The sequence below is a fragment of the Artemia sp. Qi Xiang Cuo genome, chromosome 12 (genome assembly GCF_049724085.1).
Source record: "Artemia sp. Qi Xiang Cuo chromosome 12, ASM4972408v1, whole genome shotgun sequence".
Taxonomy (NCBI): Eukaryota; Metazoa; Arthropoda; class Branchiopoda; order Anostraca; family Artemiidae; genus Artemia; species Artemia sp. Qi Xiang Cuo.
Window position 1 is genome coordinate 42,958,088 of NC_142805.1, and position 12,757 is coordinate 42,970,844.

Sequence of the window (12,757 nt, forward strand, 5' to 3'; positions counted from 1 at the left end):
CCTGAATTATGAAATACGTGCAATAAAATTCAGGCAATACTTGAGAACTAATGTTTATCACGAAAATAAGAAAAAAAAAACAAGATAAAAAAAATGTATTTCCCATCGGAATGAAATAGCACTTTGGTGCCATTTGGAACCATCCAGCAGTTACACTCATTATCTTTTATGCCAATCTATGAAGCAGTTTCTTTGAGGAGTGAAACATAGTCCTATTTCACACTTTGTGCATTTCACCCTAGTATGAGCATAGACACACTGTCAGCAACAAATCTTCTGCTCTTGCCATGTAGGATAGTGGCTCTGATCATCAAATCTGACAGAGACAGCAGGTAGCAAGTCTAGCCTTCTGTTCTTACGGGAAGAAAGTGTTGAGTCCATAGAAGTTCGCCTACAACGTTTCGGGGTTTGAGCCCTGGCGGTTAGCCCAATAGCCAAGTCAGACTTGAACTCGAGCAAAGTGAGCACCTTTCACGTTCCCACCTCCTTGCACGCTTGCCGGTACAGTAGCCACACCCATTCACGACGCTAATATCAACAAGGTAGAAAAACATTTGCATATACCATTTCTTCAACTTGAAGTCAGTACTATACAACTCCAGAAACATGTTGCATAAATCTACTCCACCCATGAATCTTTTGTATTCTTTGATTGTGAAGGGTCTGGAAACATCAGCTCGTGTCTTAGAAGATGCCTGCCACTGCTTGCATGTGTCAATTGGATCAATCCCAGCATAGGATGACAGAATATGGACTGGCTTGTTGTCGAACCATTTTATTGCTTTGCAAGCTGATTCCGTTTCTACCCTCCAGTCAACTCCAGACCCTCGACCGCGGCACTTTAGAGACATGTCTTCTTCTAAAGCAAGTCCTTTCAGCCTGTTTGTGCGCACAGCCGCAAGTGTTTGAATACCTTCATCTTTTATGAGCTGAGTAAGGGCCAGGGACGAGAACCAGTTATCATAAAGTAGTCTTGTGGTTCTCTTTATTGGGGATATGCTCCTCGAGCCTGCCACGAAACCAGAAGATACTCCAAGTTCAGAGGTTCTGGCAGTTGCCTTTCCTGTATATACCTCAAAATCATAAATGAAACCGCTTTCTCCAGCTCACGAAACTACTTTATAGCCCCGCTTATGTGGCTTTTTTGGGTTGTATTCTTTTGGTGAAATTCTAGCTTTGGTGGCAATTATTTGTTCATCTCCTTCTGAGCCATCAGCTCTTTCTAACCATCTCGATAACAGGCCGAATCTTATAGTTTGTCAAAAGAGGAGTGGTTTGCTGGAGGCTGCTTAGTGTTGTCTTTGAAGTGCAGGAGCCTCTTGATTTCCTCAAAACTGTCTCTACTCATGGCTGTCGCAACTGGCTGGTATCTCAGAGAGTTTGACCAGTAGAGTCTATACGATGGAGCTTTCATTATTCCTGTCATCATTAGAATATTAATGAAAACTTGAAGTTCCTGTTCATTTAAGTTTAGTATTCTGCCTTCTTTCTGCAACGCGTACATATTACTTTGCTGACAGGTATGAGATATCAGATCATTGTCAAAAAGAAGATCAAAGAAGAAGAGCGGAGACTCACCATGCCAGGCAGGGTCAAGCGCGCAGTTTCCCTTCCACTCAATGTCAGCTGGAGGAATAAACAGAGATTTCCACCATTTGGGGGGGGGGGTCCTAATACTTGGTGTTCCATCCAAAGGCCTTGAAAACCCTGCAGCAGGAGTTACTGGAATTGATGAGGATGCTGGGTCAGAAGTACCTGCATCCTGAGCCATTTCCTTCAAGAGCAGAGCTGCAAGAGGCTTTTTTCCATGTCACCTCCAATCTTGAGCTGACTGCTAGCAATCAGCTCTTTGATGATGGGTTATAATTCACCCTCTGCCTCAGTAAACTTAGATGAAGCAGCAGATGCACTCTCGTTGGCGTCTTCATTACTGTCTTCACCAAAAAGCTCATCATCCAAAATATCTCCATCATGACAAAGAACAATTGCCAAGGCTTTTTCCGGAGTAATTCGCTCTTTCTGCTTTCTCCTCGTTTGTTGATACTCGCCCACTTCTTTGATCCTGCTTCCTGAGCTATTTCCTTTGCATGGCTCCATAACCTGCAACAAAGAAAGAAATAGCTTGGTCACATGTGAATAAGCATGTTTCGTTCATTTTTGACAATCATATCTTTCTTGACGTGTTGACACACCTAAATCATTCATTGTGACTGGTCATGCATAAAAGATAATAGAACCAAGATCTATTTTTCTTATTTGTCTTACTGAACCAATGTTAACAATGCTTGGCTTTGTGGTGTCATCAGGGGCGTTGCTAGCAATTTGGCTTTAGGGGGGGGGGAGGGGATGACACAGATATGCTGACAAAAAACAACATTGAACCAACAAATTTCAAAAAAAAAAAAAAAAAAATGGAGGCCTTTGGATGGCCAATCGATTTCTGTTGACTTCCCGCAGATACAGTAGTAAATTTCATCTTCTTTACCTGTTGGAAGTATCTTGTGACATAGTATTGGAGTGAAAAAATACCAATTTTTACAGAGTTCTGCTAGACAGCTCGTTTTCTAGGCGGCCAATGGTCTTGTGTTGACTTTGCACACATGAAGTAGTAAGTTTTGTCGGGCTTCACCCAAAGAAAACCCTTCCAAAAGCTTCACTTTGTGCAGAAAGATAGTGATTTTGCCAGGCTTCACCTGACAAAAGTCCTTTCTAAGGACCTTTATCCCCCCCCTAAACACGCCCCTGGGTGTCATATGCGTCTCATTTGCCAGTAGAAGCTACCGTTTTCTTTAAAGATGGTGCCCTAAATGCGACTTTGCACAAAGATTAGTAAAAGACATAGCTTTATTGATGCAAAAAAAATTTTTGCTCAATTTTTCTGTTTACTACCTGATGGTGGCACATGGAACCAAACTTTTGAACAAGCATAGCAACCACTTCTTTGGATCAGGAAGGGAGACAAACATATCAGGCGATTCCTTAGCCAATGTGCAATGTATTAGTATAGTAATCATTCATTAATTCAGAAATGGAAGCTTTGAAATAGAGGGTGTGAGATTTGAGACAGCTAAACAAATACGGAATTGGAAAATAAACTTTTGACAAAAATACGAGTAGATCACGTACTCCTTAGCTTCCCTGGGGGTTTAAAAATTCACCGTCGCGACAGAGGTTGATGGAAAATAAAATTAGAATTATACATGGTGTCAGGTGGAACCATCCGTCCTGAAAGGGTTAAACGTGATAAAAAAGATACAGGCAAAGGGCATAAGCTTCTAAGTTCAAACTTATATTCAAAGTTTTTACCCAGACAACTGTTGAATTTTGTGATACTGTATTTAAAGTTTTGTATGCAGTAATCCTTGATGAAAAAAAACTACTAATTTTGATAATTATTTATGTTAAGAATAGATAGCTAATAGATACTTCAACTATTATGCAAGGGTTCTGAAATGCCACAGCAATTTTGTTTCTACCAGGTTTCTACTTCTCTTGATGAATAACAAAGAAGACCAGTTTCCAGCCAGCAACTTGTGAAGTTTTGAACTCATAAATAGGCTCAAACCTGTTGTAAATTTAAGCTGTGATTTGAGAAAGACTGATGAAAACATTAATGTTTGCAGTCAACATTGATCGCGCTGATGGCACGCCGCCAACATCTTACCGGCAGCAGCGCACTGTTTTTGGCCCTGCCGTCGCCAGTCTTCCCTCATTGGCACGGCACCAGGGTCTAGTTGGAACCTAAGAATGACAGGGTTGAATCATTTAGGATGTTGAGAGGAGGGGGAAAGGACAAGGATAAAGAGCAATCAGAGTATGATTGAGGTTTCCACTTGACAGCAGGTAACAACAAGAGTTTATTGTAGAATGATTTGCACATGCAAGACCAAGACAGTAGACAAAGAAAGCAGTGGAATGGGAAAGAAGGGATCTGGGAGGAGAGGGCCAGAGTTTATTTTGGTCAAATAAGGAGAAATGTCTGATCCTGCAGGCAACCCCTTATTAGACAGATAAGATTTGGAGTTGTGAGACGGACAAACATGGAAAAAGAGGTTGGGGAATGTCTAAGAGGGGTAATGTGGTCTGCAAGGGTGAAATGGCTGTCTAGAGTTGGTAGGAGAAAGTGGGCATTGGAGGGTATTTAATAAGTTAGGAATGTGGTACATTATGTAACCTGGAAATGGGGCTTTTTAAATTGGGGCCTATGACTAGTTATATCAGGGCTACTAAAGCTTGGATATTTGGCTTAAGTTTGGATATTTAGCTTTTTAAAAGGTAGAGGAATTTGTTTTTTGAAAATTAAAGTACAGACATCACATCTTAAAGCTAAAAAAAATATTAAAACATTTGAAGTAACAAAAATGAGGGTTCAATTTAGAGATAACCAAAAATGTTCAGAATTCTAAATAAATGGGATTTGCCTCCAGGAGAAGCTTTGGAGGTATCTTGAAGACTTTATTTATGCTTTTTAGGTTTCACTTTTCTTGTGAAATCTGAGCTCAATATTATCTATGGATTTAGTTTGACTACCCCCTTAAATGTCCCTTGAAAGTTTCAATTCAATATTCCAGGCCAATCCTAGTCCCCTTTGACCCATCCCTTCCTAAGCTTCCAATGTATATTACTGATATCTAATTATGCTTAAATACTTACCAGTGGTATTGTTTAAGCAGGGCAGTTGCCCTCCCCATACCCCTTGTTGAACTCAAAATTCTTTCATTTCTAACTGAAATACCTAAAAAGCACTGATGATGTCCCATTTCTTATATTTTGTATTCATTTATATTAACCCATAAATATAAAACTGCATCTATGCATAATCAAATAAAAAAACTGATTTGTTTTTAACTGAAAGTAAGGACCAGCATTAAAACATAAAACAAACAAAAATTATTAGGTATACAAGGAGAATTGCCCTCTCCTCAATACCTTGCACTTTATGCTTAAGTTTGATTTTTTGTTCCAGTTATTTAAGTATGACTCCTTAATCACAAAGGCCATTTAATTAGAATAATAAGCTCTTTTAAAAGTTTGAAAAAAACTAGTTGAAACAGCAAGGTATTTAAAATAGGGGCGATCCCCCTCACATACAAAATAATTTCTGCTCACTATAAGTTTTAATGTTGATCCTTACTTTCAGTTGAAAATAACTTTTTTTTATTTAATTTCTGATTGTTTTTTAAATAATACCAGGAAATCTGGCTCCCTATCCATGGAAAATTCCCTTCCCCCACGAAAAATTCCTCCCATGTAATTCCCCCTTCCACCAGAAAAAATGTCTGTATACTTCTCAATAACCTATACTATATGTAACGCGTCCAGAAAGGAAGAAACCCCACTCAGTGCTGGCAGATCCATGGGAAAGCACTTGTCACACCTTCAGACAAGTTTGGATATTTTCCTTCATGGATCATGCTGTTTCACTTGTTGTCAATCCTTCCTGGCTCTGGTGGAAGTCCAGATAACTGAACTAGCTTAAACTGTCAACTAGCATGTCCTTTTGTGTCAAGATGGGTAACATCCTGGAAACATATAACAAACTCTGAGCAGAAACTGACTGTGAAACTTCATTGAGATTCTGTTAGTTCATCCCTAAGTCTTTTGGTGGCTTTGGGTTTAAAACTTGTTCAGCCGATGTCAAGACCAAGAGATTCAGCTCTGTATAGAGTTCATGCACTAGGGGCTCTTCCCATTGAAACTTTTTGGTGAAATGTGTGAAGAGGATTGAACTATCAATAACAAACTGACACTTTCATGGTCAGTTGTTTGATCAGCCAGATGATCTCTTTGTACACATTTGATTTCATAAGACTATGGTTTTTTGGTGGAATATAAACAAAAAAGTACTCAAACAGAGCTGGCAACTGTTCCCTTAGTCTGAAAGTGGCAGGTCCTATTGTTAACCATCTGGTGGGTACATGTTTCAAAAAGAAAGATTTAGGAATGCCAGTTTTCTCTTGAATCTTCTTGTCTAGATGGCCAGGCACTAAAAAAGTAGTTCACTTTGATGATCAGATTGGAATACTTCTTGCCAATTTCCTGCAAACCCTTACAAAAAGAGTTGTGTACCAAATGCATGTTGTAGGTACCACTATCAAGGAGACCTTTGCTACCTGTCAATCCACATTTTTCACTGTCAATCAGTTGGAAAAGTTTTTTGTTCATGTTTGGACCATCACAACATAACACTAGTAGATTAGAGATAGATAAAACACTGTCATCAATTGTTCTGACTATTCCTGACTTCAAGCCTTCCACTGTGGCATGTCCAATAAACTCAGTTTTGAGATGTCTTTCTACCATTTTTTTATTTCTTTTGACCAGAATTGGATCCTCATTTGAAGCTCTTTCTTACTTTGTGGTTTTGTCAAACTTGACAACATATTAACTATTACTGACTTTGTTCAAGGGTCATCTTTTGGAAATGGGGTCCAAGAGCTTTGGCTAAAAAATAAATAAACTTAGTTTGCCCTATGTGAAGTTTTTGACCACTGTATCTCTGGCCATTTTCCAAATACATCCATTATTCTGTCTGCAGATTTCCTGGAATAGTAAGACTCAATCATCTTCAGAGCCTGTAATTTCTGCAACCATTGTTTCATCCAACACTACGTAAGAACCTAGGAGCATTGGCAGTTTTGCCAGTTTGCCACTCTCCATGGAAGATGCTGCCAAGAGACAAAGCTGATTTGCTGTTAGCTTTATGATAATATAGTTTCTTATGTTCAGCAGTTCTGGCCTGCTGCAGTAAAGTGTAGGAGCCCTTATGGCAGACAAGCAATGTATTGTAGATAGAACAGTAGAAAGAGAACAGATCTCCTGGAAGGGCTCTATACCACTCTTTCATTTGGTGTGCTGTTGCATCTTTCTCTTCAAACAAAGTCTCCTTGAATTTATACTTTCCTATTCTTATTCAAACTATAAACTTTAAAAAAAGAAAAGAATTTAGTAGAAAATATACAGGCTATAACAAGGGTGCAAGGAAGTAGTCTAATAGTTCAAGAAATGTATGGAAGCTTGAAATTGTGCAAGAAACTTGATTTTAACACTGCCTCCTTTGCATTTCTCTAATTTATGTATTTTTTCACTGTGTGTAACAAAGTGACACTTAGAAAAGACTTTTCTAGGTAATTAACAAAGCCAACTAAACCCTGCTGCCTCCTAGCCTATTGACTCCAGAGCACAAAAGAGTCACTACTTTTTGTTACTAGTATATCTGCTCTGTCCTGACAATAATGCTGTAGCCTAGAACAGCAAATTTTATCTTTCTTAGACAAGCAAAAACAGGTTTCAAGAGTCTCAATAAAAACAAAATACTTAAAACTGTATGCTCACAGGTATTGGTAGCCTTCAGGATACAGAGCTTTAAACCAAAGCGAGAAAAGGGACTTTAGGGACCTTTATCAATTTAAGGGGCCAATAGGGACCTTCACACAATTTTAGGGACTTTGTGGCAGCCCTGCACCTGTTATTATTCAATTTCCAAAAGAACTTGATACTAGGCTAGGCCTAGCCTATTAATTAGTTGCATAATATGAACTGTATTTAAAAGTACTATGCCAAAATAGTAGTGATATTAGTCTAAACTTGGAAAGTGGTGAGTGGGGAATCAAATGGTAGTGTAAACTACTAGGTACAATTCTACTTTAGCTGGTTTTAGCTATCTTGGAAAGGGAATAGGTTAGGAAAATTAAACTTTTAGGAATATGACTACAGTTTAAATGTCATGGGAAGGTATTTTGATAAACCTACCTCCACTCCTTCTCCCTCTAGAGGGTCCTGAAATTTTCCACTATTGAAATTTTGACAAAACAACATTGTGCCTCAATTTTCAGTTTCTTGGTAAATTTCTAGGTGGCCCTATAATTTAGCAAGGATGAAAGTGAAAACATCATTTGATGCCTTTTTGTGCTCTTTCATAATACAACAATTTCTTCTGTTGCAAATTGCATCTTGAGCCCTTAAAGGGGCCCCAAAGGTATTTCATTTTTATAGCCACACAAAGAAAATTATAACCTAACATAACCTGCAAAATACTTTCATTTTCAATTCAAACCATTTCAAGTATTTCAAATGCCATCAACAAAAATAGCACTGAATTTTTTAACTCAAAACTTTGCCATCAACAACTCAGAGTATATATTTGCACATTAGAGGGCTGGGGCAGGGGGGTAAAATTCATGGTAGATTTGCAGTGGGCCATATAATTTAGCCAGGATGAAAGTAAAAACATCATTTGATGCTTTTTCATAATTCATATAAAATGCCTTCAGGGCCCTTTTAAGGGCTCAAGATGTAATTTGCAACAGAAGCAATTATTTTATTATGAAGGAGCATAAAAAAGGCATCAAATGATGTTTTCACTTTCATCCTTGCTAAATTATAGGGCCACCTACAAATTTACCAGTTTTTTTTTCTCTGGCTTTAGTTCTGAAAATGCAAATAGCCTACTGGTATTTGGGTAGAATTTTAAGCAATATAATTTTTTTTCAAAATTTAGGAAATGTATTTGTATATTCTTAAAACCTTATGAATTGGGATTCAGCAAAGTCGTGAAGCTGAAAACAATTTTTTTGTACTTCATTTAAGCAGAAGAACTATTTTTCAAGGTTTCAAAATGATAACACACATATTTTTAAAGATCATCAAAAGTCAGGCTTCTCTAGAGAGAGAAGGAATGGAGGTAGGTACTTCAAAATACCTTCCTGGGACATACTTTAGCCTGTAGACCCATCCCTGAAAGTTTCATTTCCCAGTACTCCTGTACAAAAAGCAGTAAATATCTACCAAATCATATTATTGACTTGCTCATAAAGTGTATACCCCTCAATGCCTTTTTTTATGCTGATTACAAATATAATAGTCATTTCTATGGGAAATGAATTTCAGCCCCCCCCCCTATATATGCCAATTCAGGGTATATATTTCTACATTAGGGGGTGGGGGGGGGGTAAAGTTCAAACTTACCATCCATTTACACCAGGAACAAAATTTTCCCTCACCCTCCCCTAATGTAGAAATATATACCCTGAATTGGCATAGGGGGAGGGGGTGCTGAAATTCATTTCTGATAGAAATGATTATTATATTTTTAATTAGCATAAAAAAAGGCATCAAGTGGTATATTCACTTTATGCAGTAAGTCAATAATATGATTTGGTAGATATTTACCCAAAAAGTACTCTTTTATTAATGCTAGTTTGGTTAATGCTAATGAAATAAAATAGGACTAATGTAAAATAGTTTAGAAACAAATTTGGATTCTATATTTGCAAATTAGGGGGGGGGGAGGCAAAGCATACCATATATTAAACACATAACCTAACCTAGGTACCTTCCCCCCCCCCCAAAAAAAACAACAACAAAAAACAACAGTCTAAATATATTTCTTACCTGTTTTTCATCATGCATCTTGGTCTATTTTGTGACTGGTTTGTATTGCAGTATATAAAATAGTGCTTTTAGTACAGGAATACCAATTTCCTGGTAAATTTTTACCAAATCATATTATTGACTTACAAATAAAGTGAATATACCATTCAATGCCTTTTTTTATGCTCTTTCCAAATATAATAATCATTTTTGTTGCAAATGAGTCTCACCCCCACCCCTATATATACAAATTCAGGGTAGGCTATATATTTGCACATTAGGGGGGGTGGGGGCAATTTTTTTTCTGATGTAAATAGGAGGTAAGTTTAACTTTACCCCTACCCCCTAATGTGCACATCACAGTTTATATACAGTAAGCTTATTGCAGATCATTTCTGGTCTTTGGTCTCAGTGCAAACAAAAAGCTCCTCCCACTTATTTCTGCCTTAGCGGATTAGTCTGTTATCGTCAATCACTGAGAAATGGTTACCAAGTGTATTATTTGTTATTGCAAAAGCAGAAAAAAGCTTGGTGAGCCAGCCAAGTGGTTTGCACGTGTCCTATCTCACAGGTATGAATTAATTTATATACAAATAATGACTTAATCTATTATTTACGTGGACTCAACTGATCGGCCTATGTAGGATTTTACAAAAAAGGGGGCGGGGGGGTTGATGAAATTTGTGAAAATAAGGAATTTTTTCTTCTTCTAATAACTGGTGGAGTAGGTGTGATGGTTTCAGGGGCAGATCCAGGATTTTTTTAGGGGGGGGGCAAAATAGGTTGATCCAACAAACTTACGTTAGGAGCAAGTTTAATTAATGGAAACTTGCGTTAATTAGGTAAATTACACTACTTTAGACTACTTTACGGGGGTAACCCTTGCCCCCCCCTCTGGATCTGCAACTGGATAGTTTATCATTTTTTTTCATGTCTTGATATTTATTTTCTCTGATTGTAGTTCCTGTGATATTTGAAAAATCTAGTTACCTGTTTTGGCAGAGAGCCTAGATAAAAATAGTTTTGTTTTCAATCAATGTTTTCATATGAAATGGGCAGACCTTTCCTGAACTTTAAACAATAAACACCTCTGTTTGAAAAACTTTGCACTTTCTGAATTTAGATAGCGATAAGGGTTCCTGATTGAGAACAATTTTAGGACTTGAGTTCTAATTATTGGTTGTTGTGGTAAAAGTTCCCACAATAGCCCTATCCAAGAAAATACCAAATGTCTGTTAAGAATTGTTTTTCATAAAATTCTTAGGGAATTTTCAGAAAATTAAAGGACATCACACATTTTAGTGGCAGATCCAAAATTTTACGGGGCTTTACACTAGAAAAGCTCCTATTATAGAATATTCTTCCAGTTTGTTTACCAGAAAATAAATAAAATGCATTTCTTACTGCTGAGTCTGTATAATTTTAGACCTTTTACAGCACAATTTCCAAAATATTTCTAAGACTTTTTTCTAATGGGGAACTACAAGAAATAATACATTTTTAGCTATACATTTCAAAGATTTCAGCCTTTTTTATTCTTTAATAATGATTTCTGGTTGTTTTGAGTTTGAATTATTGTAGGCTATATATATATATATATATATATATATATATATATATATATATATATATATATATATATATATATATATATATATATATATATATATATATATATATATATATATATATATATATATATATATATATATATATATATATATATATATATATTTGTATTGCGCGTACAAACAGCTCCTCTCATTTGATCTGCCATCAGCAGTCCAATTACCCTGGAACACGTATTTTGGCAAAAACTTTCTCAAAATGCCTTTGAAACCAACTTGAGACTTCAAAACCTATTTTTAATTCCTAAAAACATCTAATAATAACATTACACTACTAACTACCAGTTTTCATGTATGTATTGGAATAAATTAATTTAAAAATAGTTTCTTCAAAATTAGTGTTCCAACGTTGAAGCCAAGTTTTGTGTCCAAGAGAAATCTGACTTGTCTACCCGTGAAAAGATCTGACTTTGCTTATGTTTATATCTGCCAAAACATTCTCCAGAGCACTTGCACCCGGTCCGGGTTTTTATAATGGGTGAGATAGAGAATGATCATACTGCTAATTATATAAACTGTGGTGCAAATATATATCCTGAATTGGTATTTAGGGGTGGGGGTAAAATCTATTTCCAACAAAAATGAATATTATCTTTGGAAAGAGCATAAGAAAAGGCATCAAGTGGTACAGGCCTATTCACTTTAGGCCCATTTATAAGTGAATAATATGATTTGGTAAAAATTTACCCATTTCCCTAACCTAACCCCTTTCCAAAAATAGCCAAAAGTGGCTAAAGTAGAATTTCACCTTAATAAAGACTAGCCAACAAAGGTTTGCTAGTTTTGTCATTCAAATTTGTATTTGACTAGGCCTAGCATATGAACAAACCATATATGAAATATACTTTATAAAAAAAAAAAGGTAGCCTAATAAACTAGTTAACTTTGTATAGCCTATAGCCGGTAAAATTCTACTTTAGCTACTTTTGGCTATCTTGGAAAAGAGTTTGGTTAGGAAAATGAAACTTTCAGGGATAGATCTACAGGCTAAAGTATGTCCCGGGAAGGTATTTTGAAGTACCTACCTCCACTCCTTCTCCCTCTAGAGAGACATCCCTGAAAGTTTCATTTTCCTAACCTCACCCCTTTCCAAGATAGGTAAAAGTAACTAAAGTAGAATTTTACCCTATAGCCTAATGAGGGTGCAATTGCACTATCAGTTATCATCAGACCTAGCCTATATTTTGAAAGAGCACTAACTGAGGGATCAAATTTGTTTTTCTGTCTAATTACTGTAAACTGTTCAGAGATATATTTACTGTAATTATGGACTGGGGGTTATAGCTTGTATTTACCTTGTGTGGCTTCCTTAAAATACAAATTGGCAATTGAATAGGGCCTAAGAGAAGTTTAGCCTAGACCTAGGTAAGGCTTTGAGTGCATGCTTCAACAAGCAAAATTGAGTTCATCTGTTTAGGATAGTAAAACCAACTCACAAACTCTTAGACAAATTAAGTTACGCACCATAATGTTATTTTTGTTTCATCTTTAAAGCCAAATCTAGCTTAGTTAGGCAGGATGGTAGATTAGTGAATTACCATTGCTGATGATGTTGAGAATTATCAATCGTTTTTCTAAAAGCCTGTTTCAAATAATTCGTGGTAACGAGCGACTCACCTTTGGAACCCTGAGGGCACGTACTACCTAATGACATAGCCTACGTAAACTCAAGGAAAACGCGACGCAAGCAAAAACCAACACCGCAACAGGGATTTTTGGTCTGGGGGGAGGGGGTGGGTACAAAAAACTTTAAAAAC

General features: G+C 36.8%; 1 protein-coding gene and 1 long non-coding RNA gene across 2 annotated transcripts in view; both read right to left on the reverse strand.

Moving 5' to 3' along the window:
- Window positions 1-12,532, reverse strand: part of LOC148946145 (E3 ubiquitin-protein ligase TRIM71-like) — a 42,413-nt gene extending 29,881 nt beyond the window's left edge. The window contains exon 1 of the mRNA XM_089098173.1: window positions 12,465-12,532. The gene's annotated coding sequence lies outside the window, so the exon portion shown is untranslated. The remainder of the gene's footprint in view (window positions 1-12,464) is intronic.
- LOC148946146 (uncharacterized) lies at window positions 1,689-3,464 on the reverse strand. Its single transcript, XR_016142576.1, has 2 exons — window positions 3,427-3,464; window positions 1,689-2,100 (listed from the first exon to the last, which is right to left on the reverse strand). It is a non-coding gene; the product is annotated as an uncharacterized LOC148946146 (long non-coding RNA).
- Window positions 12,533-12,757: the final 225 nt, after the last annotated feature.